This window comes from Eschrichtius robustus, chromosome 13 (assembly GCF_028021215.1).
Source record: "Eschrichtius robustus isolate mEscRob2 chromosome 13, mEscRob2.pri, whole genome shotgun sequence".
Lineage (NCBI taxonomy): Eukaryota > Metazoa > Chordata > Mammalia > Artiodactyla > Eschrichtiidae > Eschrichtius > Eschrichtius robustus.
In genome coordinates, this window is record NC_090836.1 from 80,272,813 (window position 1) to 80,300,146 (window position 27,334).

Below are 27,334 nucleotides of genomic sequence, written 5' to 3' on the forward strand. Positions count from 1 at the left end.
TATAATCCAGCCATTTCATTTATAGGTATTTAACCAAGAGAAATGAAAACAGAGACTTTTACACAAATGTTCATAGCAGCTTTATTTGTGAGACTCAAACACGGGTCCAACAGAGGTAAATGGATAAACAAATTGTGATATATCCATACAATGGAACGATTCAGTAATAAAAGGGATGAATTAATGTGGGTGAATCTCAAAAATAATTATGCTAAGTGAAAAAAATCTAGACAAAAAAAGAGTATATGTTACATGATTCCACTTATATAAAATTCCAGGATACGCAAACTAATCATAGTGACAGAAAGCAGATAGGTGGTTGTTTGGGAATAGGAGTGAGTGGCTGGTGGAGGTGGGGGAAGGAGGGAAAGATCACTAAAGAGCATGAGGAAACTTTAGGTCGTGACGAATATATTTAATACCTTGATTGTGGTAATAGTTTCACAGGTGTATATGCAAAACAAGTTGTTTACTTTTAAAATGTACAATTTATTTATCAATTATATTCGATAAAGCTATTTTTAAAAACAGTATGAACTTTAGAAAAAAGATTTTCCTAAAAGAAAACTCTAGGCCCAGATGATGTCACAGAAAAAAAGTTATGAAAGAATATTTAATAACATTGGTAAATGTTTGTTATAAAAGTAGAAAAAGCAAATTATAAAATCCTTATTTATATAATAATAATCCTTAATTATATAATCCTTATTTTGTAAAAAGTATATTAAATGACTATATATGCATAGGAAAAGATATAGGATAGGCACTAAAATATTACGATTATCTCTGGATGATATGTTTGATTTTATTAATTGTGCATTTCCTGCACTTTTATTTTACAACAAACATAGGTTATGTTTATAATCAGAGGGAAAATGTCACTGAGGAAAAAGGAGCGGAACCTCAAAGTCTACTTGAAGACCAAACGAGGAGGAAAAAAGTATCCCCTTTCAGACCAGAAAACAGTGACCAAATATAAAAGAGTAAGATGAAGTTCCAGCCCCCACTTCAGGAAATAACCCAGAAGTCCTCAAATTCCATTCCCTTCTATGCAAGTTTATGCCATAAATACTCAAAAATATACTAAAAAAAAAAAAAAAAAAAGTGGTTGTTGTCAGCCTCAAATCCATACTCTACAAAATTAACCAAATCTATGGCTCAGCTTATAATTCCCTTATCAATATAACTGCCTGTAATCTAAATACAATAGTAGTTTTCAAACAATTTTAGCAATTAAGCTTCTTTTTCAAATTAAATCTTATAGAATCCAATATTTAGAAACACTATATCATTTTATTCATGTATATTAATAATAAAAATTTAAGGTCATAAAATGTTATTCTAAAGACATATCAGATCTTTTATTCTCTATCAGTTAATATGCTGTTGGTCTCTAGTGTTTTAAAATCCAGCTCACAGCACATCTGAGATACACACAACACCCAGAGTCTTTTATTGTGGCTTTGGAAGTAGTTGAAAATGTAATTAAACAAAATTCAAATCTAACTTTGACAGAATCCTGAAGTACTTCCCACTCACAGTTTTGCAGAATTATTCAATAAAGGTTAATCCAAGCTTTTTAATATAGTATACAAAACCCTTCAAAATCTGGGCCCTCTCTACCCTTCCATCCTTATCTCTTACAACTCCCTGATATGTACTTATGCCCCAACATTAAACTGCTTATAGTTCATTGAACACACCACACTTTTTCTCACCCCATGCTGATCTCTCTTCCTAGAACACAATCTCCTAATCTCACCCTTCACTCACCTTCATATTCAATTCAGTCATTACTTCCTTCTGAAAGTCTTTTCTGGATGCTTCCCTTTTTCTTCCCCCCCAATCCATTCTGAGTTAAGTATCCTTGAGAGCTCTTCCATAATGCCACACATTTATCCCTATCAATGTATTTACTTCACCACATTATAATCAGCTATTTGAATATCAATCTCCTTCACTAGGCAAAGACCTCCTTGGGATCAGAGATTATGTCTTAGTCATCTTTATACCCCAAAACCCTACACAATAGCTGGAACATGACAGGTAGTCAATAAACACTTGTTGAATGAACAGTAAGCAGTTTCTTCCACTGATCAAAAGGATAAGGAAAGCAAGAAACTACTTAGAGCTTGGAATTCCCCAATCCCAAATGCCATATAATTTGATGCTTGAAGAAAATCAGGAAATTTAACTCAAGTACATTTGGAGTGATCAGTAAAAGTCTAATGCTGTGCAAAGGATTATGAGTAATATAAAAGAAGGATGGGACAAGCTTTATCCTCCTGAGAGAAGAATTGCACACATAAACCAAAAAACAGGCCTCTTATTTCCAGCATGAGAGAAGGAGCAGGTCAACAAATTCTCTCCACAAAACAGCCAAAAATCAACCACGTCAGTGCTCTGGAATTCAATCAAAGGCATTCAACAAACTGAGAAGTGTTTATTCACAAAAACAACTGAACTCTGGGTAAGAACATGAGTCTACAGCATTCTTACCTTTTGGGTGCTTAGGAGTTTAATAAGGGTAGGGCAGACTGTAAAACAGCAGCTTCACCACCACTACTTGAAGGTAATCTGTTGATCCGGTGCATTGTCAATTAAAGCAGAGATCTCTGTGGCAGCTAACAGTGAGGGCCAGTGGCACCTTTAGCTTGAGGTTGCAGGACTCCATGTAGCAACAAACTGGAAGACTAGTTGGGAATTTTACAGGAGTTTTGGGAGGTGAGAAAGCCTAAGGGGTTTAATAAACTATTTACTAGCCCACATTAAACAAAGACTGTAAAGACAAAAACAAAGACAGTCAAGACAAAAACAAAGACAGTCTCTTGTGCACCGGAAACTGGAGCAAGCCCAGGCCACTCACACATCCTTAGCCAACAGAGCACATGCACAGAAGAGATGCAAGAGAGGTTGGTGGAAAGTAAAATCCAGGGCAGACATGAACATGACCTGTGTTTGAATACACTGCCCAGCCCACAAAGATCCATCAGCAATATTAGCCATATTAGTACTAGCATTGGCCATATTAGTCCAAGCTGTTTGAACACAACCTCTGCCCAATCCTTGGTTGAACACTAAGTTATGCAGAAATAGTAAGCCAGGTTTAAAAATAAAGAAATAAAACAGCAGAGACATCAGGAACCACACAATGTAGGGGAAAAAGACTTCACAAATTTAGACAAGTTACTAAACAAACGAACAGAAAAAAACATCAACCTTTGAGAGAAAGGCCAAAACACAGAGTTGCTTCAAAATATTATCTAAAATGTCCAGGAGGGAATTCCCTGGCGGTCCAGTGGTTAGGACCCCACACTCTTACTGCCAAGGGCCTGGGTTCAATCCCTGGTCAGGGAACTAAGATCCCACAAGCCATGCAGTGTGGCCAAAAGAAAAAAAAGTCCAGTATTCAAAAAAAATTATAAGCAAAAACAAAAAAACAGTATGACCCATTCCCAGCAAGGAAACAGCAAATAGAAGCTGTCCCTGGGTATTCCCAAATATTAGATTTGGCACACAAAAAGTTCAAAGAAACTATAATAAGTATGTTCAAAGAACTAAAGGAAACCATATTTAAAGAATTCAATGGAAGTATAATGACAATGACTCAGGACTGAAAATCTCAAAGAGGAGATAGAAACAGTTTTTTTAAATGGAGATTCTGGAAGTTGAAAAGTATAATTATTGAAATAAAAACTTAAGCGGGGTTCAACAGTAGACCTGAGATGACAGAAGGCAGAAGCAATGAACCTGAAGATAGATTAGGAGAAAGTATCCACTCTGAAGAACAGAGAAAAAAAAAAAGATTGAAGAGAAATGAATTGAACTTCAGAGATCGGAAACACAATACAAAGTGTATCAACATACATGTAATGAGAGTTCCAGAAGAAGAAAAAAGAGAGACAAACACATAAAAGACCTTGAAAAATTAATGGCTGAAAACATCCCAAATTTAAAATATTATCTATCCAAGAAGCCCAGAAAATTCAAGACAGAGATCAACACTAAGACACACCACAGTCAAAAGGCTAATAGACAAAGATACAGAAAAAAATCTTAAAAGGAGCAAGAGAAAAATGACTCATCAGATATAGGAGAACAATAATATGATTAACAGGTGGCATCCCATCAGAAACAATGAGTCCAGGGAGGGAAAAATGGAATTTAAAACAAACAAACAAAAAAACTCTCAAATAAAAAATTCTATATTCAACAAAATGGTTCTTCAAAAATGACAGCGAGGGCTTCCCTGGTGGCGCAGTGGTTGAGAATCTGCCTGCCAATGCAGGGGACACGGGTTCGAGCCCTGGTCTGGGAGGATCCCACATGCTGCGGAGCAACTAGGCCCGTGAGCCACAATTACTGAGCCTGTGCGTCTGCAGCCTGTGCTCCACAACAAGAGAGGCCGCGATAGTGAGAAGCCCGCGCACCGTGATGAAGAGTGGCCCCCACTTGCCGCAACTAGAGAAAGCCCTCGCACAGAAACGAAGACCCAACACAGCCATAAATAAATAAATTAATTAATTAAAAAAAAAAAAATGACGGTGAATTAAAGATATTTCCAGGTAAAGACTGAGAAAACTTGTTGCTGTCAGAAATGTCTGATGTGAAATACTTAAGGAAGATTTTCTGGCTGAAAAAAAATCACCAGAAAGTAACAAATCCACTTTTATTTTAAAAGAAATAAAACATGCTGGAAATTGTAATTATATAGGTAAATGCAAAAAAAATAAAAAATAAAAAACCTCTAAAAATATAATCGCTCTCATTTCATTTCTTTTAAACAAATAAGATTATATAAAGCATTAATTAAAATACTGTGTTGTTGGGGTTTTAATATGCACGCATAAAAAAGGAAGAGGAAAGACTTCCCTGGTGGTCCAGTGGTTAACATTCTGTGCTTCCACTGCAGGGGGTGTGGGTTCGGCCCCTGGTTGGGGAAGTTCCACATGCCATGGTGCGGGCCAAAAAAAAAAAAAAAAAAAAAAGGAAGAGATAAAAAGACCTATACTGGAGCAAAGTTTCTATAATTTACCAGAATTAATTTAGTACTATTCTGAAGAAGACTGTAATAGGTTAAAACACATATTATAATCCCTAAAGCAACCACAATGAAAATAACATAATATAGTAAAAGAAATCAACAGAGGAATTAGAATGGCACAATTAAGATAAATGATAGAACACTCTACCCAAAGACTGCAGAATTCACATTCTTTTCAAACACACATGGAACATACTGCATCATATACTATATGTTGGGCCATAAGTCTCAACAAATTTAAAAAAATGAAATCATTAAAGTAAGTTATCTGATCATGATGGATTTAGAGATCCACAATAGAAAGATATCTGGGAACACTCACAAATATTGGTAAATTCAACAACACACTTCTAAGTACCCATGGATCAAAGAAATTACAAGAAAAATTTTCAAAATATATTTTGAATTGAAGTAAAACAAAAAACAGCATATCAAAAGGTACAAAATGCAGTTAAAACAGTGCCTAGAGGGAAATTTACAGCTTTAAACACGTATCAGGAAAGAAGAAAGGTTTCAATAGTCTAGGTTTCCACCTTAGAAAACTAGGAGGGAAAAAAGAGCACACTAAGCCCAAAGCAAGGAGAAGAAAGAAAAAAAAATATCAGAGTGGAAATCAATGAAACAGGAAAAAAAAAAAAAAATCAATGAAAGGTTGATTCTTTGAAAAGATAAGCAAAGTTGACAAACAGCTAGATTCACCAAGAAAATTACAGAAAAGATATAAACTGCCAAAATAAAGAATGAAAGAGGGAACATCATTACCAACCTTACAGTAATTTAAAGGACTTTTAAAAAATATGAACTTTATATCAACAACAACTTAGACAATTTATATGAACTGGACTAATTCCTGGAAACAAAAGTATCAAAAGTAAAATAAAATAAAGAAAATCTGAATAGAAATATAACAAGTGAGGAAACCAAATTCGTGATTTAAAATCTTGCTACAAAGAAAAGCCCAGGTTTCCCACAGTTTCACTGATAAATGTCATCAAATAATTAGAGAAGTAATAGCAATCCTTTCGAAACTACTTCAAAAAAAATAAAAGGGGAAATGCCATGCAACTCCTTCTATGAGGCCAATGTTGCCCTGATACCAAAGCTAGACAAAGGCATCATGAGAAATGAAACCAACAGACTAAAATCCCTCATGAACATAGACACAGAACTTCTTAACAAAATTTAGGAAAACTAAACTCAGCAATATATAAAAGATTATATAGCATGAGTAAATGAAATTGATCCTGGGAATATGGGCTTAAGCTCTGAAAGTCAGTTAATGTAATATACCATATTAACAGAATAAAGGATAAAAACCATATGATCATCTCATTGGGTGCAGAGGAAAATCTGACAAAATCCAACACCCATTCATGCCTAAAAACTCTCAACAAATTACGAACAGAAGGAAACTTCCTCAACCTAATAAAGAGAAATCTACAGAAAATGTACAGGTAACATCACACTTAATAGTGAAAATCTGCGTACCTTTCCCCCAAGACCAGGAACACTCTCAACACTTCTATTCATCCTCTCACTGGAGAGTCTAGCCCATACAATAAGGCAAAAACAAATGACAAAATGTAGTAACATTCAGATTGGAAAAAAAGTAGAAATGTTTTATTCACAGACATGATCACCTATGTAGAAACAATATATAAAAGTTGATTGTATTTTTATGTACTAAAAATGAACAATCTAAAAATCAAACTACGAAAACTCCATTCTCAGAATCAAAAACTATCAAATTCTTAGGAATAAATTTAATATAAGTACAAGACTTATATATAGAAAATTTTAAAACAGCGTTGAGAGAAATTAAGATCTAAATAATTGGGAGACATTACATGTTCATGAATTGGAAGACCCAATTTTAAGTTACCAATTCTTCCCACATTGATGTATAGATTCAATGCAAATTCTATCAAATCCCAGCTAATTTTTTTTGTAGAAATTGACAAGCTGATCCTAAATTTCATATGTAAATAGAAAGGATCTAGAATCACTTTTGAAAGAGTCAGGGGATTTACACTACCCATTTTGAAACTTAGTATATAACACTACAGGAATCTAGACAGTGTGGTACTGGAGTTAAGTACAGGAGTATACATAGAACATAATTAAGACTAGAAATAAACTCAAGTTATAAGCAACTGATTTTTTACCAAGGTACCAATACAATCCAAGGTGGAAAAGAATAGCCGTTTTAACAAATAGTGTTAGGACAAGTTGGCATCCACGTGGCATGAAAATAAAAAAGAATTTAGACCTTATCTTATACCATACACAAAATTTATTTCAATATGGATCCTAAATCTAAATGAAGGAGCTAAAAAAAAAAAAAAAAAAGGAGAAATCTTTGTGACCTTGAATTAGGCAAAAAGTTCTGAAACACAAAATCAAAAGTATAAGCCATAAAACTAAAAAATGATAAATTAAACTTCATTGAAAACTTTGCACTTCAAGGACACCATTAAGAATAAAAAAAAAACAAGCCACAAACTGGCAGAAAATCTTTGTAAATCTCTGATAAAAGACCTTTATCAGGAATATATAAAAAACTTTTACAACCCAATAAGAAAAAAAAAAAAAAACAGCTAAAAAAATGGGCAAACGACTTGAATAGATGTTCCACCAAAGAAGACTTAATAAATGGCTAATAAGCACATGAAAAACTCAACATCATTTGTATTTAGGGAAATGTAAATTAAAATCACAAGACTCTACTACTCACCCAGTGGAAGGGTTATAATCAAAAAGGCAGATGGTACCAAGTGCTGATGAGACTGTGGAGAAACTAGAACCCTTGTACATTTTTGACTGGAATGTAATTGGTCACTTTTGAAAACAATTTGGCAGTTTCTTAAAAGATTAAAAACTAATTCTGTACTGAGCCTGTGCGTCTGGAGCCTGTGCTCCGCAACGGGAGAGGCTGGGACAGTGAGAGGTCCGCACACTGCGATGAAGAGTGGCCCCCGTTCGCCGCAACTGGAGAAAGCTCTAGCACAGAAACGAGGACCCAACACAGCCAAAAATAAATAAATAATTTATAAAAACTAATTCTGAACTGTTGTTAGAACACTTCTGTAGAGTTTTCCTCACATCAACTAATTCTCCAACTCTCCTCCATACACCAACTTGAGTGTCCTAAATTTTTTTTTTTTTTAATATTTATTTAGTTTGGCTGCACTGGGTCTTAGCTGCGGCACATGGGATCTTCGTTGCGGCATGTTTCAGTTGCGGCATGCGGACTTCTTGGTTGCAGCACGCATGTGGGATCTAGTTCCCCGACCAGGGATCGAACCCAGGCCCCCTGCACTGGGAGCACGGAGTCTTACCCACTGGACCACCAGGGAAGTCCCCAGTAGTCATTCAATTTAATTCAGTTCTGACACTACCCAGAAATATTGCAGACCCCACAGTTTAAGGGCTCAGTTTCACAAGACTGCTCCCATTTCAGACACCAGTCACAAGTCCCAGGTTGCCACCTACACTTCTGACCAACCAGCTGTAAATCAGGGGTTCCACGACCCTCTCCTCAGGTTTTATAATTTGCTAAAACGGCTCACAAAACTCAAAACACTTTACTTACTATTACTGCTTTGTTATAAAGGATACAATTCAGGAGCAGCCTAATGTAAGGGTTGCATGGTGCAAGGTATGGGGAAAGAGACACAGAGCTTCTGCCCTCTGGGAATGCCACTCTTTCAACACCGGTATTCATCAATTCAGAAGCTCTTGGAATTGCACTGTTCAAGAGTTTTTATAGTAGTCTCCATTCCCTCTTCCCAGAGGTTAGTGGGTAAGGTTGAAAATTCCAACCACCTCATTACTTGGTCTTTCTGGCGACCTGTCCCTTCTGAGGTGATCTAGGGATCCCTTCTAAATCACATTAGCATAAACTTAGGTGTGATCAAAAGGAGCTCATTATGAATAACAAAAGATATTCCTTATCACTCAGGAAATTCCAAGGGTTTTAGAAGCTCTGTGTCAGCAATCAGGGACAAAGACCAAATATACCCTACAACTTACCATATGACTCAGCAATTCCACTCCAAGGAATCTACCCAACAGAAATGAAACTATATATGTTCACACAAACACTTATGCAAATCTTCATGGCAGCATTATTCATAACAGCCGAAAAGTGGAAACAATCCAAAATGTCCATCAACTGATAAATGGATAAATAAAATGCGCCGTATCTATACAAGAGAATACTATTCAGCAATAAAAAAGAACAAAATACTGATACATGCTACACAGATGAACCTCAAAAATATTAACTGAAAGAAGCCAGATGCAAAAGACTAGTATACATATTTTTTATTCCATTTATATGAAATGTCCAGAAAAGACAAATGTATAGAGACAGAAAGCAGCTAAATGGCTTGCTGGGACTAGGTTGGGAGGTGGACTGACTGCAAACATGCTTGGGAGAAACTGGAGAGGTTTAATGAAAATGTTCTGAAACTGTCTTGTGATGATGACTGTATAACTCTATAAATGTACTAAAGATCACTGAATTGTATGCTCACAATTGGGTAGAGAAGTTATCTCTTCTGAACTTTAGAAAATGTGATGATTGGACTGCTGTAATCAAGCCTAAGCTCAAATAGCCAAGCAAACAGAAAGAATCCAGGTTCTTAATGATGTCACTGAGCCACTGATTGATAATCCTAGAACCACCTATCTGCAGACTTCTTATACATGAGTCAATAAAATTTCCTTAAGGTTAAAAATAAAAGGATATGAAAGTTCTGAGGGATACAAGAATATGTTCATTTCATTATAGAAAATTTGGAATTATCATCTGTATAGAAAGGCATCAAGGAAAAGGCAGGAATTCTGGTGGATCTTGAAGGATAAAAGATTATGATGAGGGGTACAGGGGTGGGGAGAAGAGGCAAAAAAGAAAGGTGTTTAGAAGAGTCTGTAACAGTGGAATGGATAAAAATTAACATTTAACAAGTGCCCACTATAATTGAGTCAGGCATTACAACATGTATCTTTTAATCCATATGACTCGTGGAAAAAAAAAAAAGTATCATTTTACATATGAAGACATTGAGGACCCTAAACTTAAGTAATTTTTCCAAAAAGCCAAGCAGCTAGTAAAGTGGTGGAGCCAAGATTTTAATCTTCAATCTCAGGATTCAGGCTCCAAAACATATACTTTTTCCTCTATGTTATGATGCTAACCAAAGACTTAAGCCATCCCCATTCGCAAGTTCAGATCTTTGTAGAAAGCATCTTTGCAAAGATGGGTTTACATTTATAGTGCTACACAATGTTTCTTGACTAGCAACTTTCATTTAATCAGTATACTAAATGTGATATTCATTCCTCCCTTGGCTTCCAAAACTCTACCCTTCTCTGGTTTTCCTCCCTATTCTATTTCTCCCCCTCCTTATTACATGCTGATGTTCACCAGCTCTTGTCTACACCCAGGATCTTAACTACCACTACGGCTGACGACTTCTGACTCTGTCTCTCCAATTCAGAGAAACTCCCCAGTTTTCCTTGACGTATTAACTCCCTCCAGGCCAGGTTGAATACTTCTCTGTACACTCTCAAATCACCCTTACATAATTCTAATGAGGCATTCCTCAGTCATAATGTATCATGTCTGCAGTTCTAAGTCAGATGTCCTCCCTACATGCCCCCAGAACACACCCGTATTTATTTTTATAGCACTTCCCAGGTTATATTACAAATAATGACTTAATCCATTTCTCCTACCAAACACGTTGCTTGAGACTTGGCACTATGTCTTATTCACAATCTAGTACCTAGCACAGTGCAAGACACATAAAGGGCACCCAAACATTGACTAAACCAATGAATAGAAGAAATAAAATTTGCTTTAAATTGGAAGGATACAGTTTCTCAAAGAAATCTTCAGGAATTTATTTTTTGAAATGGGAAAATAGGCCAAGAAAGGTTAAGTGACTAACTTAGTCAAGCCATGGTCACCTGAGTCATAATTCTCTTCCCACAAAATAATGGTGCCTATTAATTCATGCTTACTAATCTACGCTCTCTATGAACCTCCGGAAGTAATATAAAAATGTTATCTAGAGAAGAACCATTTCAACTTTATCCACTCCAGCTCTGGCTGGCTGTATCAGTTGTGGAGAACTCTGATGTTAATTGTTACTTAACAGTTTTTCTGTCCAGAATAGACTAATCTTTAATTGAACAAGTCTTTTCACATGTCCTTCACACACCATAATCCAATATATATTTATCATGCATCTCTAGGAGGAAAACATGAAAGTTATAATTTGTCAGTACTCAAAAAATATATACTTAATTATATCATACGCAATTTCAGTTTAACAATACCTCAAATGTCTGCCTTAATGTGATTCAGTTGAGAAAAACAGACTTAATGTGAACACTAGAGATACATGCTGCAACTTCATTGGGAAAATCCCTGGAGTCCAATGTTACTGTTGCCAATGGTTGCTATGCTATACTGCGCAACAACTCAGAAGCTGAGACTGCCAGCTCACTAAGAAACTACTGAATCGAACCAAGATTTATAAATGTACTCTGAGACTCAACTTTTTTATACCTTTAACTGAAGTAACTGTTTGTCATAAGCATCAGATACAGTATTTACAACAAGACTATAAAAATTACCTAGAATTTATTTAAGGACATATTTTGAGAGTGATAAGCACTTTCCAGAAGAGAATGGTTTGGTTTAGGTTCCTTCTAACTCCATGAATTTTAATCCAAAAGTGATTTGAAGTTACAATATACAGAAAACAAATAACTGGACACTTCATGACTTTAATTTCTTTCTTCCTGGATTATATCTCAAACTTAAAAAAAAAAAAAAATAGTGCTAGACTACAGAGTCTGTGATCCTTCCATGACCCAGAGAGGCACTCCTGACAGAAAAATATAAAACTTAAGAGAACTGCTAATTTATGAGGGCCAAATAAAAGTACTGATATAATGTCATAAATTCAGTCTTTACTAGGTAAAAAGTAAAATGGAAAAGGGCAAAATGGGGAAATAGGAAGAGAGGAATGGAAGGAGACAGGGAGGAGGAAAGAAAGGAAAGAGTGGGGGAAGTATTTTTTTTAAACCCAGATTCTACTAAGGAAGAACTAGGAAACTGACCAAACTCCCAAGCCCACTAGGGAACAGTGCTAGCATTCCTGAGGGAGTCCTTATTGCTGATGTGGTCATGGGAAATTCTCAACTATTCACACTTTCTAGGAACAGAAACTTTACCTCTAATTCCAGTGAATCCCATCTCTTTAATCCCCTTTCTTATGGTTGACAGTTGCCCTTCCTCCCTCAGTTACTCTCAAAAGATTTTCTTTTAGTTGCACTACACTATGGGAGGAACGAAAAAAGTAGAAATATACATTCCTTATCTCTAATAAACATTCATTCAGCAACTTCTATGTGGAAGAGATTAAAGATACAGCTCACTGAGATCTGATGTCCTGTGCCTGAAGAGCTTACAATCTAGTTAGGAAGATAAGACATACGTAGAAATGATAAAACAATACAATATAAAGTATCAAATGGTAGGACTGACAAATACACTCTACAGGATTTCAGAGGTGGAGTTTAGGACACGTTACCCCCAAATCTGCCGCTTTGGTATACTGATGGAGTTAAAGGCACTTGAGAAACAGTAGATACAAGAGGAGCACTCTGACCCTCCTTTTTCTTCCAGAAAGCAGGAGATAAAACTCCCATGTGAAAGGTGCCATCCCTGTACCAGGAGGACGAAAGACATTCTTATCGCCAGAGACGGGGAATCAAAGCCGAGAAATGTGTACAAACTTGTTAAACTAACCCTTATCTTCCTAGTCATTTCTCCACAATTTACTCCTCCTAGCCCAAAACTCTGTCTTGTCAATGTTTCACAAACTTGTTCTTTGTCTGAAAGATATAGACTGTCTCCAACTTAGGACTTTTTCGACTTCACAATAGTGCGAAAGCAATTCACATTCAGTAGAAACCATACTTCAAATTTTTAATTTTGATCTTTTCCCAGCCTAGCGATATGCAGTACAATACTCTCTCATGATTCTGGGTGGCAGCAGGAGCAGCGAGCTGCAGCTCCCAGCAATCAAGAGGGTAAACAACCGATACACTTACAACTATTCTGGACCCATACAACCATTCTGTTTTTCACTTTCAGTATTCAATAAGTTACATGAGATAATCAACACTTTATTATAAAATAAGCTGTATGTTAGATGATTTTGCCCAACTGTAGGCTGATATAGGTGCTCTGAGCATGTTTAAGGTAGGCTAGACTAAGTTATGGTGAGTAGGTTGGGTAGGTTAGGTATATTAAACCCATCAACTTATGATAGGGGAGGTAACCCCACTGTAAGTCGAGGAAGACCTGTAAAAGCTTTCTGCTCTGGTCTTCACTCTCCATGTACATGTAAAAAAATTTTGAAACTTGTATGCTTTTCTCCTGTTAATCTCTATCAATTTAATTCTTAGGCCCAGCCACAGACCCTAACAGGGTAGAGAATTTTTCCTCCCCTGCAGAGTTGAACTTTATAGAAAGGGTACAATTCAGATTTTAGGAAAGAAGGAAAGAAATCAGGCAGTGACGTGAAGACTGGTAAGGAAAGCAGAAAGCACATAGTAGGTTTAGAGGATGGTGAAGAAACCAATCTGGTCAGAGTATAGCTTTTCTATAAAGAACATAAACTTGAAAAGGCAGTGTGTGATGAGATTTTGAAGAGTTCAGATTAAGAAATGTGAACTTCAGTCAGCAGGAAAGAGTACTTCTGGAAAATTTTTACACAGATACATATAAACATTCCCTAAAAGTACACACAGATTAGACAACTTGAGAAAATTACTTGCTGAACCTAATACATTATGTATGACAAAGTTAAAATAAAACTCATTTTCTTTAGGCAGACAGAGTACCTAGAAAACACACATACACAAAAAAAATTCTGACCATTCACTAATCTGTTAAGATTTCATTCTTCTAAGCTTCCTGAATTAGAACTTCCCATGATAAAATGCTGACTTCTGATTACTAAGGATTTTATCACACAACGTGCATGAATCATTCTTGATTTTTCTTCTTTGCTTGTCTTTCCCATTCTTGAATATTTCATTACTTCAACATCAGCATGCAGGAAAAAGAGGGAAAGGACTAAAATGAAATCTACGGATTTTTGAAATACAGTCAGGGCATGATGTAAAGAATATAAAACTTCAAGTTCCGATTCCCATTACTAATAGTTTGATTTCAAAGAAGTCATTCAGTCTCACGGTGTCTCAAATGTTCTCACCTACTTTCTTACATACTTGAAAGGTTACTGTATTCAAAATATCACAAAAAAGTGGTCTAAAAACTAACTACCAAAAAAAAAAAAAACTAACTACCAGCATACCTCATTTTATTGCGCTTCACTTTATTGCACTTCAGACACTGCATTTTTTACATACTGTAGGTTTGTTGCAACCCTGCATTGTCAAATGATGGTTAGCACTTTTTAGCAATATTTTAATTAAGGTATGTACATTTTTTAGACACAATGCACACTGCACACTTAATAGACTACAGTATAGTATAAACATAACTTTTATATGCACTGGAAAGCAAAAACAAAAAATTCATGTGACTCGCTTTACTGTAGTGGTCTGGAACCAAACCCACAATATCTCCAAGGTATGCCTTTACTTGCCATACAAATTATATCATTAAGGGTTCAATGAGTGGAGCAAGAGTGAGATTACTGGCTAAACCAAGGTTTAAAAACCACCTGTGAGCAGTAAGTGTTCTCTCAATGCTCTATGTTACCCTAAATTGGTATTACCCTACTAGTCGATAAAATTCCTAAATATAACCACACTTCACCTGGTTAGAAAATACTCAAAGGAAGGGGAACACCTGACATACTATGTCCCCAAAAACCAAAGGGTAACTCAAATCCATTTTTAATTCTCTGTAGAGTCCTATATGACTCTGAAATGTAAAGCATTCCAATAATTCTAAACAAAATGTGTTTGAAATCACAGCTCAGTACAAAAGGTGAGTATGAACTGTAACCACCTACAGGCTAAACTATGAATTTAGAGAACTCTGAATCCGGATAATTGTAGGATAGATACATTTAATTATATTCTAGTTGAATATTAGACTTGTTTACAGAGATGTTGCTTGGTAACAAACGCAGTGCTTTAACAACCCACTCAGTTTTAGATCTACTCAAGTATTTTATGCTCATAGTCTGAACACATTATGAACTATATACTACTGATATCAGAAACTAAGGACAAGTTTCTTGTTATCCTAGACATCTTCGAGATTTTACTTAAATAGTTTCATTGTTACAACTAATGTGACCAAAGGCTTTTAAAATACTTGACAATGGGCATTTTTAAGAGCTAAGTATCCATTTTTTTGACCAAAGTTGGACACTAAGGATACATCAAAATGTCCATTAGAGCCCAGCATGCACTCACATATTCTAACGTTATCTTTGTAATGACAGCCAACATCACCGTTAGAATTGTCTTCAGGGTCAACGAAAATGGCAGCTTATTTTTTTTCACAAATGAAACTGGAGGTACCACACGTTTAGCCAGCTTTTAAACTGAGGCTACCCAAGCACCACTCTGGAGTTCATCAAAAAGCCCCATAAAGAGTTTCACGTGCATTTAATCGGCTACAGAACATTCTCCCAGCCTACTTTTCTAACACCCGCTCCACTTGCTTTACGGGAAAAATAACAAAAGAAGAATTCAAGGGCAAGTTGTGAAGAAAAAAGCCATGAGCATTCCAAACCACGAACAAGACAGCGTTACGTACCAGACTCACACTCGGACCTTGCAACGAGCGCACAGAAAACTTATCAGTGACCGGTGTTCCGGCCGCACTCGCCAGGTGGACACCTACCTCCACTGCTCCAACCACGGACGCCTACGGCACTCTTCCCGCCGGGGCACTGGGCCCACGGGAGACGGTCCCGCACGCGGGGTGCAGGCCCAGCCCGTCACGCCTGGCGAGGTCTCCGCAGACGCTCGCGGCAAAGGCTGAAGAGCAGGAGCCGGAGGGCCGAGCGCGCCCCTCGGGCTCCCGACCCCTGGAAATGTGGGGTATCCCGAGAGAGCTCCGAAGGCGGAAAGGGCGGCGGCGGCAATGGAGAAAAACCCCGCTCCTCCTCGGTGGACTGGCCTTCTCTGGGGTTTGGGGTTTGGGGTTTGGGGTCGGGGCCGGGGCCGGGGCCGGGGCCGGGGCCGGAGCCGAAGTCCGACTGGGAAGCCACCGCCAGTCCGCCGCCCGCCACCCTTCAAACCCCGCGGAGCGGGCTGAGTCTCGAGACCTAAGGGCGCGCGAAGCAGGAAGTACCGCCCCCACGCCAACGTCACCGACGCCGCGGACGCCGGCCGTGGCCAGAGGCAGTTAGAGGAAGGCGGCGAGCGAGCCGAGCTTGGGGTAGTGGCCAACGACGGCGGGAACGGCGGGGCCAGGGCGGCGCTCCGAGAGGCCTCTGGGGGCCGCGGAGATCTCTAGAGCCGAAGGGAACGCACAGTCCGGGGCCAGGCACTTGCCTCAGGGAGCCAGAGTGACGCGCGCAGTTGAGCGGGAAGCCGCTCTCCCTCGCCTCCTCCCCACGCAACGTCTCGGCGGTTTCCCCCAGTTTCGCGCTTCTCCTGCGCTCTGCTGGCTCTTCCGACACTTTTTCTTCCCTGAGGGCTCTGATAGTGGTCCTGCCGCCACCCCCGTCTGCCTTCGTGCCCGACCGTGCAGATGGAATGAGTCTCGAAGTCTCCTGACTACCGCGTCGGCCGTGGGGCCTCGGCCCACGAGTGGGGAGCCGGCGCAGCTTGCCAGGCGGAAACGGCCAGGTCAGGAAAGAGGCCCAGGCGCGAGTCCCTCCCCGCACCGCCCGCTCCAAATCTCAAAAGGTGTTAGCTCGAGTCCAGGGCCCACTGGTCTCAGTGGTATCAATGAACTATACGTTACAAATCATCGGTGAGTGGGAAAAAGATTATCTGAGGAATTACTAAACACTGGGGACCGGCTTTACATCTGTTTCATTTGTTTAATACCAGATGACAAGAATTTAAATGTAAAGAATGAAACCATAAAAATATTACAAGAAAATCGAGGTGACTATAATCTTGAGCTGAGAAAGGCCTTTTCTAAGTATGAAGCAATAACCAGAAACCATAAAAAAAAATCGATAAAAATTAACCACATAAAGATTGTTATCTACACACAAGTAATAACTAATGGAATATAAATTTGTATCATGTGGAAAAAGAAGGAAAAGTATTCCTAATACACAAAAAGCTCATAGAATATCAATTTTAAAACTTAACACAATAAATAAAATTGGCAAAGGATATCAATAGGACATTCTTAAACCAAGAAAAACAAACATCTAATTAACAAATGAAAAGATGTTCAACTTGCAAACATCCTTTTTGTCTATCAGTGTAGATAGTGAGGTGGGGATACAATTACTCTCATGCCTTACTGGTGTAAACTTGAAATTGGTACACCATTAATTACCAAAATTTAACAAAATAATTAGGCTTTGCCCCAGCAAACTCATTTTCTAGTCATGCGCTCTAAAGAAAATAAAAAGAAAACAGATTTACGAGGATGTTCCTCACCCCCTTTTTATAATAGGTGCTTATGGAAACAATGTAAGTACCATCACTAGGACACTAGTTAAATATGTTATGGTACCTACATACAATGAAATACCCTTGACCCATTAAAAACAATGATGTAAATCACTTTATTTACACAAAAATATGTCCACAGCATATAGGTTTCTTTTTCCCCCTAAAAAGCAGAGTACAGTTTAGCATGAACAGTGCTTCATCCAAACATGAGTATGCATGTGTATATATGTGAATGTAAATACAAAAAGATCAGGAAGGATGTCAGCCAAAATGCAACTGATTTTTAATCTTTTGACCTTTTCTATCTTGTTTGAATTTTGTATAATGAATATATCATTTTTACAAAAACAAAATTGTGTTTTAATTAAGGATGCCAGTGAAAAAGGGCCAGTTTACTACAGACCCTCACAGGTGGATAACCAATGTGAAGTAATTATATTTGGGATCTAAGTCTCAGCTTTTTAAGTGTCCATAGATTTGGTTACATTAAGTTACCTAGAGTTGGACAAACTTTTATCATTTGGACATCATGATCTGACTCCCAGATTGGACTGGGTATCCTTCCTGTGTGCTCTCTGTGTGCCTCTCATGGCATTTGCCACACTGAACTATAATTCCCTCTTTCTGTTACTAGACTGTTTACTCTTACCACACATGTCCTTTTTCTGCCATGTTATGTGCTTATTTTCCCCTGATTCCTTTTCTATCATCTATTTTTCTGTGCATAAGTTTTCATTTTAATGTAATTACACAGATATTAAAGGGATAATTTCAACAATTTTTATGCCAAAAAATTTAACAAGTGAAATGGACAAATTCCTGAAAAAATTACAAAAAAATTGACACAAGAAGGAAAAGAAAATCTAATTGTCCAAACACCTATGAAAGAAATCAAATTTGTAATGAAAAACCTTCCACAAATATAACTCCAGGCCCAGATGGCTTCACCAGTAAATTTTAAAGAAGTTAAAATACCAGTCCTACACTATTTCACAAAATAGAGCAAGAAGGAACACTTCCAAATTCATTTTATAAGGCCAACATAATCCTGATACCAAAACTTAACAAGGACAGTTTACAAGAAAATTACAAACCAATATGTCTCATGAATATAGACTTTTTAAGTTTGAATGAAATATTGGCAAATTGAAACTTGCAATATAGGGGATAAGATACCATGACCTGGGATTCCCTGGTGGCACAGTGGTTGAGAATCTGCCTGCCAATGCAGGGGACACGGGTTCGAGCCCTGGTCTGGGAAGATCCCACATGCCGCAGAGCAACTGGGCCCGTGAGCCACAACTACTGAGCCTGCGCGTTTGGAGCCTGTGCTCCGCAACAAGAGAGGCCGCGAGAGTGAGAGGCCCGCGCACCGCAATGAAGAGTGGCCCCCGCTTGCCGCAACTAGAGAAAGCCCTCGCACAGAAACGAAGACCCAACACAGCCATAAATAAATAAATTAATAAATTTAAAAAAAAAAAAGATACCATGACCAGGGAAAATTAGGTTAACATTGGAAAGTCAGTGTAATTCACCACATTAACAGGATGAAAGAGGAAAACAAAATGATAGTCTCAATAGATGCCGAAAAAACATTTGACAAAATTCAAAACTCATTCATGTTAAAAAACTCTCAGCAACCTGGGAATAGAAGGGAACTTCCTCAATATGATAACATCTTTGAAAAATGTAATGGTGAAATACTAAAACTTTTTCCCCTAAGATCACGAACAACATAAGAATGTCTGCTTTCACCACTTCTATTCAGAATGATATTGAAGATCTCAATGCAATAAAACAATAAGAAAAAACATAAAGATTGGAAAGACTTGGGCTTCCTGATTGCAAAACTTACAACAAAACTACATACATAATCAAGACAGTGCCGTATTGCCAAAAACATACATAAATATAGATCAGTGGACTAGAATTCAAAGGCCAGAAGTAAACCCTTATGATCAGTTGTCTTTTGACAAATGTGCCAAGATAATTCAGTGGGGTAAAGTATAGTCTTTTCAATAAATGGTACTGGTAAAACTGGATATCCATATGGAAAAGAATGAACTTGGACCTCACACTATGTACAAATGTTGAAATGAGTCAAAGATCCAAATGTAAGAGCTAAAACTATAAAATGTGTCAGAAAAAAAAGCCATTAGTCTTCGCAACAATGGATTAGGCAATGGTTTCTTAGATGTGACACTGAAAGCACAAAGAAAAAAACAGATTAATTGTACTTTATCAGAATTAAAAAACTGTGCTTCAAAGAACACCATCAAGAAAGTGAAAAGACAACCTACAGAATGGGAGATAATATTTGAAAACCATGTATCTGATAAGGGATTTGTATTCAAGATATATAAAGAACTCTTAAAATTAAACAATAAAAAGACAACCCAATTTAAAAATGAACAAAGGATTTGAATAGAGATTTCTCCAAAGAAGATATACAAATGGCCAATATGCACATGAGAAGATGACCAGCATCATTTGTCATTAGGGAAATGCAAATTAAAACCACAATGAAATACCACTTTATACCCACCAGAATGACTATACTCAAAAGATGGACAATAACAAGTGTTAGTGAGGATGTGGAGAAATTGGAACCCTCGTACCCCTGTGGTGAGAATGTAAAATGGTGACTTGGGAATAGTTTGGCAATCCCTCAAGAGGTTAAACATAGAGTTACCATATGACCCAGCAGTCCCTTGTGAATTGGAAACTTATGTTCACACAAAATTTTGTATACAAATATTCATAGCAACATTATTCGTAAAAACCCAAAAGTAGAAACAATCCAAATGCCCATCAACTAATGAATGAATAAACAAAATGTGCTATAATCTACACAATGGAATATTATTCAGCCATAAAAAGTACTGATTCCTGCTGCCACATGGATGAACCTTGAACACATTATATGCTAAGTGAAAGACATGTATTGCATGATTTCATTTATATGAAATGCCCAGAATAGACAAATCCATAGGGAAAGAAAATAGTAGTTGTCTAGGGAAGGGGATGGGGACAATGCAGACTGACTGCTAATGAGTATGAGGTTTATATATGGGGTGATGAAAATAATCTGAAATTAGATAGTGGCGGTGGTTGCATAGCTTTGTGAACATATTAAAACCCACTGAAATATACACTTGAAAAGGGTTGATTTTATGGTATATGGATTATATCACTAAAAAATGGGAAGTAAAATTGTATTCACAGACAACATTGAAAAGAAGTAAAACTATTCACAGACAACATAATTATATACACAAGAAAAGCCTATGGACTATACAAAAGAGCTACTGGAACTAATAAATTAATTTAGCAAGTCATAGGATACAGGATCAATATACAAAAATCAATTCTACTTCTACCTACCAGCAACAAAAATTGGGAAATGAAATTGAAGACACCACCATTTATAATGTATCTAATACATCAGAAACCTAGGAATAAACTTAAAATATGTACAAGACCTCTGTATTGAAAAACCACAAAACATAGCTGAAGGAAATTTTAAAAGACAAATAAATGGAGGAAAAAACCCATAATATTCTTGAATGGGAAAACTCCATCACTAAGCTGTCCAGTCTTCCTAAATTGATTTGTAAATTCACCCCAATCCCTATCAAAATTCCAGAAGGCTTTTCTTTAGGACATAGACAAATAATTCTAAAATTTATCTAAAAAGATGAAAGATCTAAAATAGCCAAAACAATCATTAAAAACAACAAAGTTGGAAGACTTACACTACCTGATTTCAATCCTTCTATAAAGTTACAGTAAGCAAGACAGTGTGTTATTTGCATAAGGATAGGCTAGTAAATAAACAGATTTGAGCCTAGACATAGACCCACACATATACAATCATTTCATCTGTTACTAAGGCACCAAAGCAATTAAATAATGAAAAAAAGGTTTTTTCCAACAAATATTGCTAAAACAACTGGATATCTATTTTTTTAATAAAAAACGAACTTCAGCCCTATTTCACTCTGTACACAAAAGTTAATTAAAATGACTCATAGGCCTAACATAAAACCCAGATCCATAAAACTTCTAGAAGAAAACATAGAAGAGCACCTTTATAATGTTGGAGTAGGCAAATAGTTCTTGCATGGGAAACAAAAGGCACTAATCATAAAAGAAAAATTTGACAAATTAGGGTTTATCAAAATTTAAACTTCTGGGGAGTTCCCTGGTGGTCCAGTGGTTGGGACTCCCCGCTTTCACTGTCGAGGGCCCGAGTTCAGTCCCTGGTTGGGGAGCTAAGATCTCGCAAGCCGTGCAGCATAGGAAAAAAAAAAAAAAAACTTCTGTTCTTCAGAGACAGCATTATACAACAGACTGGAAAATATTCACCACACATATCTAGCAATTGACTTGTAACAGGAATATAAAAAGAACTCCTACAATTTAAAAATAAAAATTAAGTTCGAACAATAACTCATTTAAGATAATAGCATCTCATCAAAGTGGGTATAGAAGGAACGTACCTCAACAGAGAGCATATATGACAAGGCCATAGCTAACATCATACAAGCTCATCAGCTAACATCAACAGTGAACAGTTGAAAGCTTTTCCTGTAAGATCCTGTAAGACAAGGATACCCCCTCTTGCTAGTTTTATTCAACATAGTTTTGGAGTCCTAGCCAGAGCAGTTAGGCAAAGGAAAGAATATTATATATAGAAAATATTATAATAATATATAATAGAGTAATTATATTAATTAATTATTGATAATATATATGGAAAACCCTAAAGACTCCATCAAAAAACCGTTAGAACTAATAAATGAATTTAGTAAAGTAGTAGGATACAAAATCAATATGCAGAAATTGGTTGCATTTCTGTACACTAATAGTGAACTATCAGAAAGAGAAACTAAGAAAACAATCCCATTTACAATTGCATCAAAAAGGAGTAAATTCAAGGAGTAAATTCAAGCCAGGAGGTGAAAGACCTGTACACTGAAAACTATAAGACATTTATGAAAGAAACTGGAGAAGATACAAATAAATGGAAAGATAGTCTATGCTCATGGGTTGGAAGAATTAATGTCGTTAAAATGTCCATACTACCCAAAGCAATCTACAGATTCAATACAAGCCCTATCAGAATTCCAATGGTGTTTTTCACAGAACTAAAACAAACAATCCTAAAAATTGTATAGAAGCACAAATGACCCCAAATACCCAAAGCTCTCTTAAGAAAGAAAAACAAATCTGGAGGCATCATTCTTCCTGATTTAAACTATATTACAAAACTATAGTCATCAAAACACTATGGTAGGGGCTTCCCTGGTGGCGCAGTGGTTGAGAATCTGCCTGCCAATGCAGGGGAAACGGGTTCGAGCCCTGGTCTGGGAAGATCCCACATGCCACGGAGCGACTAGGCCCGTGTGCCACAGTTACTGAGCCTGCGCGTCTGGAGCCTGTGCTCCACAACAAGAGAGGCCGCGATAGTGAGAGGCCCGCGCACCGCGATGAAGAGTGGCCCCCACTTGCTACAACTAGAGAAAGCCCTCGCACAGAAACTAAGACCCAACACAGCCATAAATAAATAAATAAATAAATAAATAATTTAAAAAAAAAAAACACTATGGTATTGACATTAAAAACAGACATATAGATCGGTGAAATAGAATAGCGCCCCAGAAATAAACCCACACATATATGGTCAATTACAACAAAGGGGCCAAGAATATACAATGGAAAAAGGACGGTCTCTTCAATAAATGCTGTTGGGAAAACTGGATAGCCACATGAAAAAGAATTAAACTGGACCACTGTCTTACACCATACACAAAAACTACTTCAAAATGGATCAAAAAAAAAAAATGGATTAAAGACTTAAATGTAAGATCTGGAACCATAAAACTCCTAGAAGAAAATATAGGCAGTAAGTTCCTTGACATGAGTCTTGGCAATGATTTTTTTGGATTTGACATCAATAGAAAAGGCAACAAAAGGAAAAATAAATGAGTGAGACTAAATCAAACTAAAATGCTTTTGCACACCAAAGGAAGCCATCAACAAAATGAAAAGGCAACCTGCCAAATGGGAGAAAATATTTGCAAATCATATATCCAATAAGGGGTTAATATCCAAAATATATAAAGAACTCACACAACTTAATAGCAGAAAAACAATCCAATTAAAAGTGGACAGGGGCTTCCCTGGTGGCGCAGTGGTTGAGAATCTGCCTGCCAATGCAGGGGACACGGGTTCGAGCCCTGGTCTGGGAAGATCCCACATGCCGCAGAGCAACTGGGCCCGTGAGCCACAACTACTGAGCCTGCGCGTCTGGAGCCTGTGCTCCGCAACGGGAGAGGCCCACGCACCGCGATGAAGAGTGGCCCCCGCTCGCCGCAACTAGAGAAAGCCCTCGCACAGAAACGAAGACCCAACACAGCCAAAAATAATTAAATAAATAAATTAAAAAAAAAAAAAAAGTGGACAGACATGCATGGTGATTGTAGTTAATAATACTGTATTGCATATTTGAAAGTTGCTAAGAGAATAAATCTTAAAAATTCTCATACAAGGAAAAAAAAACTTTTTGTAACTTTGTATGGTGATGGATATTGACTTATTGTAGTCATCATTTCATAATTATATAAATATCAAATCATTATGTTGTACACCTGAAACTAATGTTATATGTCAATTATATCTCAATAAAAAATGTTGAAAAACAAAAAAGATAGTAGCAAAGACTTGAACAGACCTTTCATGAGATATACAAATGGCTGATAACACAAGAAAAGGTGCTCAGTATCTTTAGTCATCAAGGAAATGCAAATTAAAAGCACAATGAGATTCCATTTCACATGCACTGAAGTGGCTAAAATCAAAGTCTAATAATAACACAAATATGAATTCCAGCTGCTTCAAATTGTGATATTTACATTGCTAGTGTGAGTGTAAAATAGTACAATCACTTTGGAAAACTGCTTGGCAATTTGTTTATAGTTAAATATTCATCTAACCTATTAATGACCCAGCAGTTTCAGTGTTAGATAATTATGAAAGAGAAATGAAAATACAAGTTCACAAAAAGACTCATACGAAGAAAGTTTAAAGCAACCTAATTCATAATAAATAAAACCTAGAAACAACCCAAATGTACATCAACGGGAGCACAGACAAGCAAATTATATATTTATACAATAGAATACATCACAGCAATAAAAAGGAATCGCCAATATGCCTAACAACATGGATAAATCTCACGAATAGTTTAGTAAAAGAAGCCAGGCACAGCAGAGTGCATGCTGTATGGTTCTATTTATGTGAAATCAAAGAAAGACAATACTAATTTGATATTAGAAATCTAAAATTGGCTGCTGAGGACAATGCCAAGAGGGATACAAGAGAACTTTCTGGAGTAATGGATCTATATTTTGCTTTGAGTGGTGGTTACACAGGTATACATACAGCTCTCAAACTCACCAAAATGAACGTCTGAGAAAAACAAAGTTGAAGGACTGATGCTACCCAACTTCAAGAGTTACTATAAAGCTACAGTAATCAGGACAGTGTAGTATTAGCAAAATAATAGACAAATAGATCAGTGCAACAGAATAGAGAGCCCAGAAACAGACCCCCATAAATTTAATCAGTCTTTGACAAAGGAGCAAAGGCAATACAATGGAGCAAAGATAGTCACTTCAACAAATGCTGCTAGGACAACTGGACATCCACATGCAAAAATATGATTCTGGGCACAAACCTTACACCCTTCACAAAAATTAACTCAAAATGGTTCACAGACCTAAGTGTAAAACACAAAACTATAAAACTCCTAAAAGATAACATAGGAGAAAACCTAGATGACTTTGGGTATAGTGATGTCTTTTTAAAATTTTATTTACATACTTATTTTTAACTGAAGTATAATTGACCTACAACACTATGTTAGTTCTAGGTGCACAACATAGTAATTCAATATTTCTATACATTACAAAATGATCACCATGATAAGTCTAGTTATCTTCTGTCACCATACAAAGTTAATACAGTATTCTTGAGTACATTCCCCATGCTATACATTTCATTCCCATGATTCATTTATTTTGTAACTTGTGATTTAGATATAACACCAGACATCATCTGTGAAAGAGATAATTGATAAGTTGGACTTCATTAAAATTAAAAACAAAAGACAATGCAAGAGACAATGTCAAGAGAATTAGAAAACAAGCCACAAACTGGAGAAAATATTTGCAAAAGATGCACCTGATAGGCTTCCCTGGTGGCGCAGTGGTTGAGAATCTGCCTGCCAATGCAGGGGACACGGGTTCGAGCCCTGGTCTGGGAAGATCCCACATGCCGCGGAGCGGCTGGGCCCGTGAGCCACAACTACTGAGCCTGCGCGTCTGGAGCCTGTGCTCCGCGACAAGAGAGGCCGTGACAGTGAGAGGCCCGCGCACCGCGATGAAGAGTGGCCCCCACTTGCCTCAACTAGAGAAAGCCCTCGCACAGAAACGAAGACCCAACACAGCCAAAAATAAATGGATAAATAAATAAATAATAAAAATAAGGAATTCCTTTAAAAAAAAAAAAAAAAGATGCACCTGATAAAGGACTGTTATCCAAAATATACAAGGAACCCTTAAAACTCAATAAGAAAATAAACAATCTGATTTTAAAATGGGCCAAAAACCTTAACAGACACTTCAACAAAGAAGATAAACAGATGGCAAATAAGCATATGAAAAGATGTTCCACATCATAAATCATCAGTGAAATGCAAACTAGAACAAAGATACCACAACACACCTATTAGAATGGCCAAAATTCAGAACACTGATAACACCAAATGTTGGCAAGGATGTGGAGCAACAGGAACTCTCATGCATTGCTGGTGGGAATGCAAAATGGTAGAACCTCTTTGGAAGACAGTTTGGCAATTTCTTAGAAAACTAAACAAACTCTTACCATATGATCCAGCAATTGCACTCCTTGGTATTTACCCAAAGGAGTGGGAAACTTACATTCACATTAAAACCTGCACACAGATGTTTTAGCAGCTTTATTCATAATTGCCAACATTTGGAAGCAACCAAGATATCCTTCAGCAGGTGAATTGATAAATAGACTATGGTACATCCAGACAATGGAATATTATTCAGCACTGAAAAGAAATGAGCAATCAAGCCATGAAAAGACATGGAGGAACCTTAAATGCATATTTACTAAGTGAAAGAAGCCAATCTGAAAAGGCTACTTACTGTAGGAAAAGGCAAAACTATGGAGACAAAGATCAGTGGTTGCCAGGTTGATGGTGGGGTGGGAGAGATAAACAGGCAGAGCACAGAGAATTTTTAGGGCAGTGAAAATATTCTGTATGAGATTATAATGATGGATTATGTTATTATACATTTGTCCAAACCCAGAGAATGTACAACACCAAGACTGAATCCTCAGCTTAATTATGGATTTTGGGTGATTAGATGTGTCAATGTCAGTTCAGCCTTGGTAAAAAAAAATGCACCATTCTGGTGAATGATTTTGATAATGGGGGAGGATATACATGTGTAGAATGGGGGGAATATGGGAAATCTCTGTACCTTCATCTCAATTTTGTTGTAAACCTAAAACTGCTCTTTTAAAGTCTTTTTAAAA

The 27,334-nt window shown here is 37.1% G+C and overlaps 1 protein-coding gene across 3 annotated transcripts in view; it reads right to left on the bottom strand.

Moving 5' to 3' along the window:
• Nucleotides 1-16,367, bottom strand: part of CEP83 (centrosomal protein 83) — a 116,930-nt gene extending 100,563 nt beyond the window's left edge. For all 3 annotated transcript variants that reach the window (XM_068560349.1, XM_068560350.1, XM_068560348.1), the window contains exon 1: nt 15,957-16,367. The gene's annotated coding sequence lies outside the window, so the exon portion shown is untranslated. The remainder of the gene's footprint in view (nt 1-15,956) is intronic.
• Between the last annotated feature and the right edge of the window lie 10,967 nt (nt 16,368-27,334).